General features: G+C 42.4%; 1 protein-coding gene across 1 annotated transcript in view; it reads right to left on the reverse strand.

Annotated features, from left to right (window-relative positions):
- Positions 1–12,059, reverse strand: part of CNTNAP2 (contactin associated protein 2) — a 1,241,930-nt gene that overhangs the window by 805,850 nt on the left and 424,021 nt on the right. The window lies entirely within an intron of this gene.

The raw sequence follows: 12,059 nt of genomic DNA on the forward strand, positions 1-12,059 counted from the left end.
ATTACATTCCCAATGATAATCACAAACTAAGCATTAGACTACTATGAAAACACACTTCCCTAGAGAAAACTGTAACTATAACGACAATAAAGGGAAGATATGGACAAAGACTTATTACTCAATCCTATCCATGTTTATTCAGAAGTAACGATGCAGAACTGCAGTCCTAGCATACATACTAACAACTAAACAGAAGTAAAGAATTGTTATCTTGGCCTTAATCCAGTCAATACAAATACATGCCCCTGTTGTCCTATTTGCTCAGCACAAAACATCCACCTTTCAGTGGAGGCCACGCTTCAGATAATAAGGAATTATTCATGTGAGATAACAGGCCCCCTGAGAATGGGTGGAACTACATGTTATGTGGTAAATTTGTAATAAAAGTCTGGTGTCTTTTCTTCACTGAAAACTGTGGCATCAGGAATTGAAAACTGCAGCAGAGAAGTGGCTGTTGAACAGTGTGAACATCCGGGAGAAATGAACACTCAATAAAAGTTTGGTAGATGGGTTATGGCAGAGATAGCCTACTTGGTGGCCTGCAGATGTTGGACTACAACTCCCATAATCCTTGACACCTGGTCATGTTGGCTGCGGCTGATGGGAGTTGTAGTCCAACAACATGTGGACTGGAGCAAGTTGGCTATCCCTGGCTTATGCTTTACCCTCCAAGTCAAACTGAACTTACATGTAGAATTTAAAAAAAATATTTTTAATATGCATGCATACATTCATTGTATATCATATGGCTCAGCTGGTTTGTTTAGAATCATCATAATTCTGCTACTAAATTGCTCCTTAAATCTGGCAAGGATTATCTTGCATGGAACATCTGGTTTACATTTGTTTTTACTAAAAGGTCCTGGGAAGCTAATAACTGTAGGAGACTAAAAAGCCTGCTCACAAGAAGCTTTTGCATGATCCCAGGTTTAGTTTCACCAAGTCTCCAAGTAAGATTCCTTCAGTTTTAATAATTCCTGATTCCGTTTTCATAAATTTTGTAAAAATATATTTTGAAAGGTGGGATATAAATATATTATACAAACTAAATTAGTTCCCAGAGCTGCTTTCTATTTTTAGCCATGCTGACAAATGTGTAAGTTCCTGTGGTCCTTTTCTTTGTCACGGTCTGAAATTTATATTGTGGAATTCAGTTCAGGATCCTTTTTTCCTCTTCATTAGTCAAGGAATCCTGAAACAGTATATTCCAATTCTGAAAATTTTGAATTTGCAAAAACATTTCATGTATTTTTTTATATATGTGTGCAATTTTATTGTAGCCTCCCTGAGTGCCCTATTGTAGGGTAGAAGGGCCGGATAGAAATATTTTAAATAAATAAAAAATCACTGTACAGTCCATTGATTGCTATCATATGTGGAGAAAGAATTTGTAAATTAAAACTGAGACAGCTCAAGAAGCAGAACATGCATCAGACATAAATATACATTTGGAAACCACATAATATTTAGCATCATTTTATAATTATATTTTTGCCTTTATCCTTTACATGCATTATTTTAGAAAATCTTTAAGTTTCTTATTTAAAGTATGCAGCCACAACTCTCTTGCAAGTCACAGGTACTCAGTTTTCATGTGCAAATTAGACATGTTAATGAAGCATATTTTGTCTTGCTAGAGTTTCTTTTAAAAGGCATTCCTTTAAAATTGGGACTCTTGAGATTGTCACTTTGATTGAACAAGAAGAAACAGATGTTTCTGTTATAAGACTCACAGAGAAAGAAATGGTTTAATGAGTACAATTTTTTTTGCAAATTCTTAAAATCTTGTAACAAGAATTAGCAAAAGACAGCATATGCTAATTATTCTTCAAACAACATTATAGCAGTTAATCCTCAAATGTCTTTATAGTTGATCTTGAGAGATCAAGTCAGAATGCAGTGATCTGTGCAATTGATATAAAGGAGTGCTAGGGAGGAGAGTCTGGCTAGGAGTCTAGAGTCTGTGAGTTCCAATCCCCGCTCATGTCTCCTGGGTGTCAAGGGCCAGCTAAAGATCACCCCCACAGGGAGTGGCTCAGGGGTGACGTGCCCTGCCCCCTGTGCAGCAGTGGGCAAGCTGCATAGTCCCAAGAAGCCCAGTTGCCCCCCCAGTTGAAGACAAGGAAGGGGCTGGCTTGTGCAGCTGTGGCAAGCTGAGCAGGCCCTAGCCAGTTGGGGGGGACTAGCCTCAGAGTGAGGCAATGGTAAACCCCCTCTGAATACCGCTTACCACGAAAACCCTATTCAGAGGGTAGCCATAAATTGGGATCGACTTGAAGGCAGTCTGTTTCCATTTCAGACTACTTCTCTTAAATTGATCTTACAGCCATTTACTGACTGAAGGTGCAATAAAAGAATAATTATAAGAACTATTAATCTGGAAGTAAGTCAGGATGTCAAGCAGGCAGCCTAAAAGTTGACTTAGAGAGAAAACCCAGGCGTCAGTCAGGCTTTGTAGATACAGGTGACCACCCACCACCACACTTTTATTTATGTATTTATAACTTATAGATTGCAACAACTAAAAACACAATAAGCCGTTTACATCTGTTGACTGAAAGAATATACATACAGTTTTTATAAAACTTGATTTTTACATCTGTCTATTTCCAACTACCTTGTATATGTATGTGATGCATTTTTCTATTTTTTTCACATGAATTTTTATAAAGCTCTATATAAATATAAATATAATAATAATAATAGCAATAATCATGGGAAAGGGCAAAGATATTTTAAAAATGAAAGGTGATAATTCAAGGAAGAACCCTGGAATTTATTTAAATAAAATATTTATATGCTGCCCTTTCAGGGAGGATCAAACAATCATAGCAAAAATATAAAAACAAACTGAAATAAAAAAGCCTATAAAATCAACAGAAACAATGAAATCAGTAAATCACTAAAAAGCTAGCAGATTATAACCAGCTTGATGATATGCCAGAAGGCTAGCAGTGTAGTGAAAGCAGGGAACCTTCCCCGTCTGCTCTCACTGTCCCGGGAGTCAATCCCCAGCCTTGGGCAATTGATCCCAGCAAATCCTGGTTTGCCAAGGTTGTGCACGCTCACACCAACCCTGCAAGGTAGTAACTGCCACCACCCTTCAGACTGGTTAGCTACTCTGGGGTGAAGGGAACTCCAGAGCCCAGTTAAACACCAGAGCTTCTCAGGGCAAGAGTCTAAATATACTCCTTGCCCCTTCTAAAGTCTCAGGTAAAACGTTCCTTTGTTACACGGTAGTTGTAGTCGAATGGCAAGGACTGAATTTAGGAACTGACCCCTTCTCTCTGGAATGAATGCACGTTGGTTAAAGTAATTAAAGTTTATTAAAAAGAAAAATAAGAAAAGCATAAAAATATTACAAATAACAAAAAGGTGCACAAAAATAAGTTTTAGCAGCAAATTAAATCCTGTTACCATACACCCCAAACAGGGCAAGGTTTGGTAAGAAAACAGTAAGATAGATTTTTGGCACAAATCAAAATAACAAAGCTTTCTGGCCTAAGCTATACTTACAGACCATCTCTAGCTGGATCTCTAGCTGGATAGCCTTCTCCCCTCAGGGAATTGCGAGTCAGGATGGAAATGGAGCCACAACAGAACTTCACCAAAGAGACAAGGTGGTGCTCCGAAGTGGGACACTTAACCCAAAGTTCTGAGCTTCTTCTTATGGAAGAAATCTTCCGCCCAGCCGGAGACAATTAACCAATTAACATTTTCATCAAAGGGATGAAAAAACTATGTTCCCACAGCACCTGGCGCCTCCTCTTGGTTTCCCAGAACAAACTCAAGGAGTTTTACGGCCTTGACGGAATCAGGCCCCTTCTGCTGCTAAGAAGGTGCGAAGCTAACTGTAAGATGATACAGCTGTGTTGTAAAATCACCAAGTCACAGTGATGGGGGGGGGGGAACCAAATGTTTAACTGCTTGCTAGCAGGTTAACCAAAAAGATGTCAAGGGGAAAAATCCCCACAAGGCTTTGGTGTTCAGCCATTTTAACTACAGGCCAGGATGAAGCTGGCAAGCTGGCACGAGAAGCAGAAATAAAAAAAAGGTCTTTGCCTGCTGCTGGAAATACATCAAAATCCTGGGGAGGTATTCTAAATGTGAAATGCCACAACTTAAAAGGACCTTTCTTTAGTAACTTCAGAAGATAAGGAGACTTGACGAAAAGGCCTTGCTGATGCATACAGTATTCAGCAAGACTTGCATGGGAGAATGTGGTCCTAAGCGTAAGGAATGAGATCTACACACATTTTCACACCCCGCTTTTGAAAGCACCCTCTTTGTTTACGGGGGGGGCTTGAAATCAACATTGTCATGGGGTCACTTCTATGATCTTTCAAAACATCCAGCAGTTTGTGTGCATCAGCTCAGAGGAATGTCCTTTAAAGATAATTTTAGCATGTGTTACTATATAAATTAACTCACAGCAACAGGACTGAAAAGTAGTGTAGGTAATTTTCCTTCAAATTAAAAAAAATGGTACTGAGGAAAGAGTAGCAGATGGAATTGCAAAAGAATGGAAGATAGGGTGGTAGTAGCTTTAATTATTTGAAATTACAATCTTTCCCATGCTACTCTCTATAATACTGGCAGTGATTAACCACGGAAAATGCATCTTCATTAGGAACAAGATGGCATATTTGATAATTTAATTAAAGTGTGTGTGTGCATGCATGCGTTGCACACACACCCCATCTGTGTGACCTCTTGGTTTGAGCCAACATTTTCTTCTGATCATATCAAAATGGAACTTTAAGAAGGTGATCCAACAGTAAAATTTCAGGATAGCTAAGCAGAAAGATTTAACTGTGTTTGTCAGATGCTCAGACATGACATGTGACAATGACTCTTTAAAGATAACTTCTGTCTGGAAGCATATTTTAACAGCACTTTTTAGCAACACACTAGAGAGTGAGATGAACAAGACTGGTTGCGCATTAATGTAGTATAATTACCAACTTGGTAGATTTGAAGAAAGGCAGCACTAAGTGTATTCACGTTTGCTCTGATTCAATGAATGAAACTAAAAATTTGCCTCACTGTTTATTCATATGTAATTTCTTTAGAAATGGCTCCTTTTTAACCATCAATCCACAGGTGACCTTTTCATGGGCCTGAAAGGCAAATAAGATTATTTAGCTAATATTATTCAGCAAAAATGAAGTTTCTGTGCATGATAAGGAGGGCATGTGGTATTTTAAATAGCAGGAATGGCCAAGTTATTTTTTTGTAGGAAACACTGGCTTAGATCACACCATACTTGGGCCTTGTTCTCTGTATATAATCAGTTATAGTAAAGTTCTTGTTATTGTTTAGATCCTCTGTGTGGCCTCTTCCTTCATGATACTTTTCACTGGCAACGAGGATGGGATTCTGTGTGAGACAGTTTGCCAGCAAGATCTCCTCTTCCCCCACACTGAAAATAAAAAGGCTCAGTTTGGCCCATGAAGAAACCAGACCCCCCCCTCCTTCCAACACACACATCTTATGATGCCAGCCAAACATTTTTTGGACAGTTTGCCAGCAAAAATCTCCTCTTCCCCCCACTTTGACAATAAAAAGGCTTAGTTTGGCCCGTGATGAAACCAGATTTCCCCTCACTCCCTTATGATGCCAGCCAAACATTTTTAGGGGCAGTTTACCACCAAGAAAATTCTCCTCTCTCTCCCCAACCTCCTACAACAAATAGGGCCCAGTCTGGCCTATGAAGAAAGCAAGCCTGCTTTTAGAGTAGTTTACCACCACTCCTTTCACAGATATGTCTCTATATATCCGAGCATACCCAGAATAAATGTGTGATTCTGACATAGGCTAAGGGCGCAATCCAACTTACCTTTCTGCTGGGCTGGGGGGTGTTGGCTGCCATGGACCCCCGGTGGTGCTGGCAGGCTCCCGGCACCAACAGACTCTACTGGGATCTGCTGGCAGCAGCCCTCTGCTGCGGCTGAGCCACAGCGCCGTCAAGAGCCTGCCAGTGCTGCCGGGGGTATACTGGGGACAGCCAGTCCAGTGAATGGAGGACTGGCAGAAGCTGGTGGAAGCCTCCAAAATGGCGCATTCCGGGGGTGTGGCAGGGGTAGAGCCATGCGGGGGGACTTATGTGAGATCTTCCTTGTATTGGGAGCCCTCCCCTGGGTCCAAATCCACCAGGAAACTCTGCCGGCCAAAAGGCCAGCACAGTAAACAATTGTAATGGGCTTCTATGGGGAACATTTACTTCCCAGGAGTCCGATTTGTCAGAGCCGGTGCTTCCTGGCTGACTCATGCATGCAGCTCCCACTGGAGCCAGTTTTCAGTCAAGCCGGTGGCTCCCAAGTGGGAGGAGGATCCCATGAGACTACCAAATGGGCTGCTCTGAAAGCAGCCTAAATTCCTCCCTCCCTAATTTGTTATAGTGGCTGTGTTAGAGAGCCCTCTTAACAACTTATAGACCAGAAGCCTTCTAAGAGGGCTGATAACAGGGGTGTAGTGATGGGGGGCAAATGAGGACATTGCCCCAAATGATAATTCTGCCCCCAAATGAATTCTTTCTTCAGTCTCCAAATTTCTAGCTGTTCTGCCTGTCATGAAAAGACTCAGTCGCAGACGTGTCTGTGCTTTCTTTATCTTATTATTAAAGTTATAGTTACATCAAAACAGCCTTGGTCGCCCTGTATGATGACCTGTGTCGGGAGAGGGACAGGAGGAGTGTGACTCTGTTGATTGTCCTTGATCTCTCAGCGGCGTTTGATACCATCGACCATGGTATCCTTCTGAGGAGACTCGCGGAGTTGGGTGTCGGGGGCACTGCTTGGCAGTGGTTCCGCTCCTACTTCGCGGATCGTCACCAGAAGGTAGTGCTTGGGGAACATCACTCGACACCATGGACTCTCTATTGCGGAGTCCCTCAAGGGTCGGTTTTGTCCCCCATGCTTTTCAACATCTACATGCAGCCGCTGGGTGCAGTCATCAGGAGTTTTGGAGTGCGTTGCCATCAGTATGCTGATAACACGCAGCTCTATTTCTCCTTTTCATCTTCTTCAGGTGAGTCTGTTGATGTGCTGAACCGTTGCCTGACCGCGATAATGGACTGGATGAGAGCTAATAAACTGAGACTCAATCCAGACAAGACCGAGACATTGTTGGTGAATGCCTTCCCTGCTCAGATGGTGGATGTTAACCCTGTTCTGGATGGGGTTACACTCCCCCTGAAGGAACAGGTACGTAGTCTGGGGGTTCTTCTCGACACTTCCCTGTCTCTCGAGGCCCAAGTGGCCTCGGTGGCACGGAATGCGTTTTACCATCTTCGTCTGGTAGCCCAACTACGCCCCTATCTGGACAGGGACGACCTCGCCTCCGTTGTTCACGCTCTGGTAACTTCAAGATTGGATTACTGTAATGCGCTCTACGTAGGGCTGCCCCTGAAGACAATTCGGAAGCTTCAGCTGGTGCAGAACGCAGCTGCCAGACTACTGACGAGGACCAGTCGGTCTTCACATATAACACCTGTCTTGGCACGTCTGCACTGGCTTCCTATTTGCTTCCGGGCGAGATTCAAGGTGCTGGTTCTTACCTATAAAGCCTTACACGGCGTGGGACCTCAATACCTTGTGGAACGCCTCTCTCGATACGAACCTACCCGTTCACTTCGTTCAGAATCTAAGGCCCTCCTCCGGGTACCAACCCATCGGGAAGCCCGGAGGGTGGTTACTAGATCTAGGGCCTTTTCTGTGGTGGCCCCTGAGTTGTGGAACAGCGTCCCCGAAGAGGTACGCCTGGCGCCTACACTTTTATCTTTTCGGCGCCAGGTAAAGACCTTTTTATGCTCCCAGGCATTTTAATTTTCTTAACCATTTTAATCTTTTAATCCGTATTTTTAATTTTTGTCGTATTGTGTTTTTGTAGTGTTTTTTGTTGTTTGTTTGTATATGTTTTTATGATTTTTATTATGATATATTGTATTTTATCTTGTTTGTTCACCTCCCTGAGAGCTATCTGCTAAGGGCGGTATATAAATTGAAATAATAAATAAATAAATAATAAATAAATAGTATGCCTTATTAACCTCACTGCACTTGCTATGAACTTTGGCCCTAAACTAACACTGACTAAGCATGCTAATGTGGCACTAAGACATTGACTCAGTGTTTGGGCTTGTTGGTATACGCTTCATGGAACTCTCTCACCAAATCTGGTGCATGAACATCCATCACCAACTCCCAGGATCTTTCCTCTGGACCAAATCCCTTCCAGTAGATCAGATATTGCAGCTTCCCTCACCGCTGGCCAGAGACTAGGACCTGCTTGACTTCAAACTCTTCCTGCCCATCGACCAAGACAGGTGGGGGCAGAGTCTCTGTCATCTGGGGGGTGGTCTGGCCACTTCTTCAGACTGGACAAGGATAGGGTTGCCATATTCCAGTTCCACAAATCCAGGCAGGTTAATTTGCATATTATGCAAATTATTTGCATATTATTTGCATATTATGTAAATATTTGCATATTAATATTTGGATTGTCCCGTTGTTTTGTTTTTGTGCCTCAGAATTACCACCAAAAACTGGGGAAAGATGTGAGAAATCTTTTTTTTTAAAGCAACATTTTCAGCCTTAAATGCCTAGACTCTAGTTTCCAACACTATGGAGTATTTATTGATTAAGAGAATTTATATCCTGCCCTTTTGCTGTTAAAAACAGAGCTCAGCACAGCTTACAAATATAATAAAAACAATAAAAATACACAATCAATATAAAAACATAATAAAACCACAAAATAGCAACAAACATAAAGTAAGTCAGGGCAGCAGCACAGTTAACCATAACATATACAATATATTTCAGGGATGTGGTGGGTGGAGAAAAACAAGCCAAAACGTTAGGAAAAGGAGTCTTTCACACCACATGCTCAGTTCTAAATACTGTTGCAGCAAGTTTTACAAGTTCCTCCAGTATTCCACTGGTGCAGGCACTCAGACATTCAAAGTATCTGTATGTTTCTTAGGTTTTATAAAAGCAGAGCTTTGCTTAACTCAAAATTTCTCAAACACATCTACACAGGTTCCACCTCCATACTCAAAATGAAACTGGGCCTGGAAGTGTGCAACAACCCCACACATACCTTGCTAATTAGATTATCAATGCCAGGATGTCTGTCTTATCGACTACTCTCCTGCTCCCCCACACACACCTGGCATCATGAAAGACCCAGTCCTGGGCTCAGAAAGAAAATAAATATCTGGTCCTCTTCAAAGTATTGATAAGCCTCTTGTTTTAATTGAAATAATAATTATAAATTCTTGTTCTTATCACTATTGGGAGTTAATTATCTTGCATATGCTGCTGTTGCTTCTATGGCTGTAACGGAGTGAGGTTAAAGATAAGTGAAATGCAAATAGGAAAAAAAAAACAGAAGGCAGTAACACTTTCCTAAATGTAATACCATACCAACCACAACAAGATTCCAATGAGTAAGGCAGAAAACTAAGCATCTCACAACCAGTCAGGATTCCTAACCAAAAACCAAAAATATGATAAATGAAGAAATATGTATATAAGCATGACTATCAAATATATTTATTATTTACACAAACTGTAAAGATATTTATAGTACAATCCTAAATTTATTTATTCAGAAGCAAGTCCCAGCGTATTCAGTAGGGCTTAGTCAAACAGGGACAGAACTGCAACCTCAAGTGATAAGCAACTTCATTCACACAACCCAAAATTCCGAATCATGCCACTTTATGCTGTTTTCCAACTGTTTATACTTGTTTTATGGTCATTGGATTTTAAATGGCTTTATTTCTTGTTGTGAGCTGCCTTGGTTTCCAACCCTACCTCACAGGGTTGTTGGAAAGACTCCATACACGCACACGGACACACTGCAGATGTATAAATACATACAGCCCATATAATAGTTTATTGTCAAACCAGTTGGTCATTGCAGAAAAAGCAGTATTAGTTTTAAAAAAATCAGTATTACTTTCCTACAGAATAAAAACTGTAATACCTAAGTAAGCCCTGCCTACTTGCTTTAAAATTGGACTGGAGACAGAAAGAGTTAGAACACAAACATAATTCTTTTTTACATTCACTCCAAAGTCCCATTGATTTTCAGCACATTCATAACCATGTCTACTCAAAGTAAGTCCTATTGAATTCAATGGGATTTACTTTGGGCATATGGGATTAGCATTGCTTTTACAAAAAGCAAGTATTGGGAAGGTTTTCAAAACGCTGCCCAAGCTCTGACTCCTGCACACAAGAGGAAAAAAAACTGAAATGTATATACTTACCCAATTTATGAGATTTTCAGATAAACGGGGTGTGTGTGTGTGAAACCACCATTTTGTTTTCTAGACACTGCCTAAGGTCAATGAAACTGAAACACAATCCCTGATTGGCTGCAATGCTGAACGGGCGGGGTTAAAGCTACAAAGTGCTATAGTACAGTACTGTTTAAAGAAAGATTTAACAGTCGAAGGGGGTGGCTGACGTTTTTATGTATATCTCGAGAACCGGACCACCTAGAAACTTAATATTTTTTTAAAATTAAAGCTGAGAATCCGGGCCACGTAAGGGGCTAGCCGGGCGCCGGGTGGCATGCATAGAATCTGGGTAAAACCCAGCTATCCAGGCAATATGGTAACCCTAGACAAGGATGAGTGAAATATGGGGTGGATCTTTAAGGAGGCAGGTTATCAGAGAGGTTGGCAGTCTGATGCAGGGGATGAAATGAGCCATCTTACTGAAGGTGTCTATGACAACTAAGACTGATGACTTCCCTTGTGAGATGGGCAGATCCGTAAGAAAGTCTAGAGTCATCATCCACCATGGCCCGTCAGGCATGGGGAGCGGTTCTAACAACCCAGTTGGTCTCCCCGAGGCATGTTTTGCTCTCATGCAAGTGGGACAGGATTGTACATATCTTTCCACGTCATGCTTGACCCTTGGCCACCAGAAGTCTTGTGTGACTGTCTGCAGCATTTTAAACACTCCAAAATGTCCTGCGGTTGGGGAGTCATGGCATTGAAAGAGGACCTTGGCTCAAACGTCTCCTGGAGCCATGTACAGGGTGTCATAGTGGTAGCGCATTCCTCCCCTCTGCGAGAAGCCTGGTGAGGTGTCTTGGGTCAGCTGTTCTAGTTCATGCATCCTGTCCTGCATGAACTGGTCTTGCTCCTGGGCACGACGTAGTTCCTCTAACCAAGGATCTGGACAAACGACCACCAACATTTTTTCCAGGGGTATAATGAGTTGTAGTGGGGACTGAGGTTGGTTTTCTTTATATTACGGCTTGCAGGAAAGAGCATCAGCTCATTGGTCTTGTGCCTGTGGAATGTAGTTAATCCAGAAATGGAACCTCGCGGAGAACTATGCCCACTGCACTTGTCACTGGTTCAACTTGCAGGCCATCTGGAGGCTGTCCAAATTCCGATAGTCGGTGCGTACTTCCACTTTGTGCCGACCTCCCTCTAGGAGGTTTCGCCAAGTCTCGAATGCTTCATGGATGGCCAGTAATTCTTTCTCCCATACAGTATAGTTTTTTTCCATGCTAGTCAACTTTCGGAAGAAGTAAGTGCAGGGTTGCAACCCTCCCCCCCTTTTTGGTCTGGTTGTAACAACACTGCACCGATGGCTACATCTGACACATTGGTCTCAACCACAGAGGGGTGTTGGGGGTCTGCATGTTGGAGAATTGGCTCAGAGGAGAACAACAATTTTAATTCCTCTAACGCCTATTGGGCTGCCTTGGTCCAAAGGAAGGAGCCTGTCCCCTTTAATCAGTCAGTGAGTGGGGCAGTCAAGTTGGAAAAGGCTGCAATGAAGCATCAATAATAGTTGGCAAAGCCCCCAAACCACTGTAAATCCTTCTTGGTCTTGAGGGCTGCCAGGAGAGCACACAGCACACCTTCTCTGGATCCATTTCAACTCCTGTGGGGGTGATATGGTCAGGGCCGGTTCTAAAGGGTGGCCAGGTTGGGCACTGGCCTGAGGGCCCCAGAGCTACAGGAGCCCCTGAGGGGCCCTCTGCTCCCCTTCCCCGATCTGCGCCCCCCATGCCCCCACTTACCT

The sequence above is a fragment of the Rhineura floridana genome, chromosome 10 (assembly GCF_030035675.1).
Source record: "Rhineura floridana isolate rRhiFlo1 chromosome 10, rRhiFlo1.hap2, whole genome shotgun sequence".
NCBI lineage: Eukaryota > Metazoa > Chordata > Lepidosauria > Squamata > Rhineuridae > Rhineura > Rhineura floridana.